General features: G+C 33.5%; 1 long non-coding RNA gene across 1 annotated transcript; it reads left to right on the top strand.

The window, feature by feature from the left end:
• Window positions 1-3,101: 3,101 nt before the first annotated feature.
• Window positions 3,102-3,800, top strand: LOC108984988. The gene is made up of 2 exons (XR_001995113.2): window positions 3,102-3,334; window positions 3,458-3,800. It is a non-coding gene; the product is annotated as an uncharacterized LOC108984988 (long non-coding RNA).
• Window positions 3,801-7,115: the final 3,315 nt, after the last annotated feature.

Here is a 7,115-nt window from a genome sequence, read left to right as displayed (position 1 = left end):
AGGGTGACATACCTAACAGTATCATCTTCTTCCCTCTCAATCCTTTTTGTCATCACTCCAAACCTGCACTTCTTACCATACTCCTTATAATAATTCACTAAATCTTGAAGAGAATCAAACTCCATCCCCGACTTTGGCTCCTCAATCATATCATCACAATCAATTTCAACATTCTGAGATGTCTCGGCACTGCAATCCTTGGTTTCCTATGTATTTGGTCTATCTTTTTAATTTCTTCAAGTGTAGAGGATGTACATGGCGCTTCAGTTTCCCCACTACCAGGTCTATTAGGGTCTGGACCCAACTAGTATGCATATACTGGAGCTTGTATTGATGAGAGGAGTTTGAGAAAATGGGTAACCAGCATTTGACAGAAATCTCGGTGACCACGTAGACACTTGTCCATTTGAGCTATATGGTGTTAGCGTAGATGGATGTTCTTTCTCGTTTCTCATACTGAGAGGCAACCAAACACAAATCCTGAAAATTAGAAAAGAACAGTATGTAAGTGCATGGAATAAGATTGATATGCACAAAATTAGTTGTGGTGTCATAAACCTATAAGATTAGAAGGTAAAAAAAAGGGGGCATAAATTATACAAAAAAAAAAAAAAAGGCTCTGTAAAATATGTTGGTAAAAGAATAGGTGAATGTTTCATTCAATGGAATCCATTTAGTTTTATAAACTATAAGAATTTCCATCTCACAAATAATGTGAAATCTCATTTATCATATTTTAAAATATAATTATAACAGTATAAAGAAATAAGTCTGATTCATTTTAAAAGAACCAGCACTTAAGATCATTACAAATTGCACGATCTTACTTATCATGGCTAAAGTAAGATTGATAACAAGCATGGGTTCACGGTGTCAGAGTGTTTTGTATCACATAAAACACAAGAAGATCATCATCCAAGTTGCCAACTTAACTTGGGATTGCCCATTAAACGATGAGAAGCAATAACCCAAGTAAATGAGGTTTTTGTTTTTGCAACTCTGATCCAGTTTTTCTTCCATCATTCATAGGAGTACCAGACAACACACAAGACTTGCCCAATATCAAACGACCTCCATCATCCACCAAAGGCTAAGGCCACCAGGCCACCAGGCCAAAACCAACTACACCCCCCATCTTGCCCTTCCCCTTCCCTTCCCTGTTAATGTAAATCATGTCTGCCTATGAGCCCTTACCTCACCTCTTAACTACTTACCAGGACCCTAAATATGTTTATCTCATTTATTCATCCAAGTATGAAGGTAACAGAGTGTTTATTGAAGTTTGTACACATCCAGAAGTATTGATGACTTTTTAATTGCAAGAAATTATACCATTTTTCAAGTGCTGATAAATTTTTTCTTCTATGTGGTTGGATCTGAAAAGAAAAATTTTCTTTTCTTATTCCATATACCAAACTTCTGCTACTCTAATAATTTTATAAACCTAAGAGAAATAATTAAAATTGAAGTAAAGTTGACCAAAACATTAAATGGAGAAAAACATTTGCAACAAATTGTTGGGACAACATCTTTCCTCTTTTTGTTCCAGATCGGCCAAACCACATTAAAGAAAAAAAAAAGAAAATCTGAATCTTCGGCTACCTTCATAGACAAATTTTTCTCAGCACTTTAATCACAGAACCAATCGCTCTCTCCACCACGACGATGGACTAGTAGCTCGCAGATGGATGAAAATGGAGACCCATTTCTGATTTCCCGCTTTCTTCGTTTTTTTTTTTTTTTAATTTTAAAAAAGCCACGTCAGGCGGGGACGCAACCCCAGTTGCCCCCAGAAGAACTGTTTTTTAATCCGATCATCTATTGAACTTATTTTATGGGCTTTCATCGAGATATTCTGAGAATGAAATAATGGTTTCTTTCAGATTTATGATACTACATCGGTTAGTTTTTAGACTTAATTTTCCTTGCGGGTGTACATCCTAGCAAACGTTGCATGCCTATCCCGATTTACAGGCCACAGATGGTAAAACAATGGAGCTTCGATCGACAAAGAAAGATGGGACTGACAGGTAGATAAGGGGTAAAAAGTTAGATATGCGAGGAAATAGAAGCCAACAGACTAGAGTTTGCCACCGGGAGAGAGAAAATAAGGTACAATAGTCCAATGACCTAGGGGTGGGCAGCAGGGCCTTGCCCCCGCTGCCCAGCCCAGCATCTAGGGCCCCTAGCGAGGGTGGGTGGCGGGGAGGACCCAACTGTGCCCCGCCCCCGCTTATATTTCTATATATATATTATATACATATATAAACATAAATATATATTTATATTTTACAAATTATGTATATATAAATATATATTATAATTTGTTAGATTTGTTTACAAAATATGGATTAGCAAATTTAAAAACTACATAGTTAAAAAATTAATACACTACAATTTACACAAAATATGCACTAGCAAATTTAAAAATTACATAGTTTTTAAATTATAGTCATATTTACAAAATTGAAATTTATAATTTGGGTCTAAAAATATATTTTTAATTACTTTTGCAGTTAGAAATAATTTTTAAATCAAATAAAATGTAGCACCCCGGGGCAGAGTGCGGGGAAGGGGTGCCCTCACCCCATTGGGGGCGGGTAGCACCCTTACAATGACCTATCTAATTTAAACAGAAGTAGGAAATAGAATTTTGAAGTCACAACGTCGTATACAATTAACTCAAAATTATATTCTAAAAAACCTATCTAATTATTTGATTTTCAATCACATTCTATAAGGTATAAACAGTAGCGGCCAACGTAACTGCACAAGCAGCCATGGCAATTCCACAAATAAAAAATATGAATATAAAACATAGATTTTATTCAATGTGATTTGATAGAAACAATTCTTCCCAAATACATCTATGAGATAAAACCTAATTACTTAATGAGAAAACTTAGAGACCAATCCGAGCTGGTTTGCTCAATAACCACCCCTCCAATAACAGTCTGGCACGTAAGTATTTTATTTTAATTACCAGGCATTTGCCTACACCAGAACAGAATAGACCAACAAATCGTGCTTCCCTGTCTTCGTATTCCAACCCAAACCCACCCCCACCCCGACCCCCACCCCACTCTTAAGAAATGCTCAAAGTTCTTTTGTTCTAAGAAATAGTCAAATTCAGGATATAATATCCATCAACCTTTAAAGAAAAAGAAAAAGAAAAGAAAATAACCATTCGTCAGTTGTCTCTCATTTTGTAAGCTACCCTGCGATCAACTTGGACATGATATCTAACCAAAACGTCAAAATTTTCATAAACGAAAAAGGCACCCAAGAGGTTCAAGATCAGAGGCCAAGTTTAATTCTTTTTTCCTCCCTGGAGGTATTTAGAATCAGAATAAATTATTTTTTTGACAAAAAAAAAGTGAGCTTCATCTCTAATCCTTATATTCAATGGATTCTGATCTTTATATTCAATGGATTTCGACTTCTGGATCAATGGCAGAGAGCACGACAAGCACGTAGTGGGAGATGACAAAATCTAGTTTTGGTGGGTGATGAACACCTAATGGGCGACGGCAACCATGGTGGGCGACGGCAAGATCTTGAAGATGGTGACAACAACTGTGGGGTCTCCGTTTGGTGGCGACGACGGCAAAATCTCAGTGCACGGTCAATGGCGGCAACGAGTTGTTGTGCAGTGGTGAAGGGTTTCAGTGGGGAAAGGATTTCGATAAAGAGAAGATCTGGATGCAGAGCAATTCGGTTTTAATCACCTGTATTGTTGTGTATTATTCTCATTCACCACTTTCTTACGTATCTTATGTTTATTGGAGGACTTTCTCTACAAACAGCAAGACTATCTAGAAACATTTCACTTATTTTATTTAAGTAATTAGTGAGGACGTCACATGTAATCCATGAGCGCAGTCCCCCATTCCCAATAAGAGAAGCACATGGATACAAGATAAATTTAAGTTGGTGAATGGTAGATGCACTTGCATTCCATGACATAAATATGTAATCCGTAACTGCTAACATATATAAAAACATATTGAAATAGTTTGTGGATAATAATGAAATAGTTTAAATTAATATATTTTATTAAATTTCAAAAAATTAGAGAAAAATATATTGTTTTTATGTTTTGTTTGAAAGTTTAAAAAATTTGTAATAATTATAAAATAATTAGACAAAAAAATTTAAAATTTAAAATTTAAAAGTATTTTGTATTTTAGTGATGTTTGAAAATGAAATTTTGAGAAATTTTGAGATTGAGATGAGATGAGTCATCTTATATCTCTTGACACAAATACGGGTGCGTTTGAATGTTGAACTGAGTTGAGTTGAGATGATAAAATATTATTAGAATATTATTGTTTATTATTATTATTTTAAAATTTGAAAAAATTGAATTGTTTATTATATTTTGTATTGAAATTTGAAAAAGTTGTAATGATGAGTTGAAATGAGTTTAACTTCCAAACAAAAAAAATCTATATTTTGCACATTAATAACTCCATATGAAAACGTGTATGAGTATCAGCGGTTGACTTAGATATTTCATCTCATATTTCTTTACACAAATAGAGAGCATTGCCAAAATAATACATTTTTGGTTACTTCAAAAATTAGCAGGAATATGTAAACTGAAAATAAAAATCTTAGTTACTTCAAAGAAAATTAGTATAAAATATTATAAAACTGGAAATTAACTCATTATCATGCAATTGGAATCTATCTACCATCCCTAACTCTATTTTAATTAGAAGAATGTACTTCGATTGATGTAACTTATTGATATGCCTTAATAAATCCAACACCATAATACCAACAATAAGAAATTAGTTTTCATTAACCCTTTAGTTTTGAAATTATAAAAACTCAAGATTATGAGATTTATGAAAATGATATTAACGTTTAGAAATTGCTGGATCAAAAATTTGCTCCCTCTTAATTATTGTTCAAAGTGACCGCAGGTCGCTACTTATCTAAAAAAAAAAAGAAATGATTCTTAGCTTCTCTTCCCCAACTAGGTATTCTCCAAAAATTATATTCTTTATCTCCACATCACTTACTACACATGATTTTTTTTTTTTTGCTAAATGTGTGGTGTATAGATGATAAGTAAAATAACTCAATTAGTTTATGAGGAATAAAAACGAAAATAAATAAATAAATAAATATGGTGTGTGAAGTAATGAGTAGTAAAGCTCGGTAATCTCTATCTTTGTTGCTATTTTTTATCGTTTGGAAATCTGAATTTACTTTTAATTAGAAGAATATACTTCGATTTATATAACTTATTGCTATGCCTTATAAATCCAACACCATAATACCAACAATAAGAAATTAGTTTTCATTAACCCTTTAGTTTTAAAATTATAAAAAACACTACAAGGGGAATCACCTTTTCCGGCAATTCATTTTCACTGGGAAAACCAATAAAATCGCCGCCTATCATCATTTTCCAGCCCAGCGATTTAATACTATCCCTAAAAGAAGGAAAATTGCCGGAAATATAATTTCCCAGCGATTTTTTGAAATCGCCGCAATTGGCTAAATAGTATTGAAATAACAATTGCGGCGATAAAAATGCACCGGTATAGATCAATACCATCAATTTAAAAATCGCTGCAATTGAGTTTTTGGTTTTGTGAACTCAGTTGCAGCGATCATAACATCGCTGGTAATTCAGCAATTACGGCGAATTATAGTTGTCTCGAAAAATAAAACAAATCGCTACTAATGTTGGGAAAACTTTTTGCGGCGAATAATATTTGCCGCAAATAACCTAAAATGCCGGTAAAGAGTATTTCATGCGATATATGATCGTCAGAAATAAGTTTAATGTATAAAAAAAAATTTCATGAGAATTTTAATCGCCAGAAAAGATATTTCACAAAAACAAAAAAAAAAACAAAAAGGAAATTGCCAAATCCACAAAATTAATCCTGATACTATACCCAAGCTAAGGAGCACATGCTTTGTCAGACTTCAACATTTGGATTTTGGACAGATAAGAGAACAAGAATACAAACCATAACCACTCAGTTAAATCTCCCTGGTCGACAAAGTGCAGGGTCTAATACATCTGAGCGATTACTTGCTCCAAGAACGATTACGGCTGAGTTACTATCAAACCCATCCATCTCCTGAAATAAAATTAAACACACACTGATTGACATCAGTGACTAAGATTAGGGGTGTTCATCCGGGTTCCGACCCAGGAATCCGGGTATACCCGGACCGGAATCCGGGTTTCAAACCCGGGCCGGAATCCGGATGGGATTGATCCGGGTCAGGCCCGGGCCGGAACCAGGGTTGATCTGGGTTTTTGAAACCCGGAAATCCGGGTTCCGGATTGTACCCGTTTTTTTTTTTTTTTTTAAAGTAAAAGCCATTATTTTATTAATTTTTTTATTCTAAGAAGTCAAGTTCATGAAACACATAATTATATTTGTGTTCTAAAAATACCAAATGCATGTGAAACAAAAAAAAAAAAAAATCCAATATTCATCTATGCATGCATAACAGATTCATAATAATGCAATCCACTACATATTACACTCATGGTATTTATAAATTACACTAATGGTATTTATAAATTACACTAATGGTATTTATAAATTACATTATCAAACACAAAATTACAATAAATGAGTTACAAAATTAGCAGCACGGTCTTCCTATCAGTGATTTAATCTCACACCAAATAATAGTCCATTGTCAATTCCTGCAACCAAGAAATCAAAAAGCACATTAACTAGTTTTGCATATTATATTCAAATAGAATATTAAAAAAGAGTAAAGAAAATGAATATAAAAATTTATGGTTTTAAGTATAAAGATTGCAGCACCTCAAAATGGTTTTGAAATTAATGACGATACATCAAAATAATGTCAAGAAATGCACCCAAACAGTCCTAGCTAGTTAAAGGGCAGTCAGCGAAAAGATGCATATCAGATTCAATATCACCCAAAACAGTCCATTGTATGCTTGCAAATGCATGTGCTAGTGTTTGGCAATAATGTTTTATAAGTTCAATTGATTGGGTGCAGCAATAATGTTTGGCAAGAATCAAATATTTTGAGTTGTACTCAATATTTTTTAATGAATAAAAGTATGTAACTAGATTTAAAAAATAAAAAACTTCAACTAA

Source organism: Juglans regia, chromosome 2 (genome assembly GCF_001411555.2).
Source record: "Juglans regia cultivar Chandler chromosome 2, Walnut 2.0, whole genome shotgun sequence".
Taxonomy (NCBI): Eukaryota; Viridiplantae; Streptophyta; class Magnoliopsida; order Fagales; family Juglandaceae; genus Juglans; species Juglans regia.
This window is presented reverse-complemented; position numbering and strand designations above follow the sequence as displayed.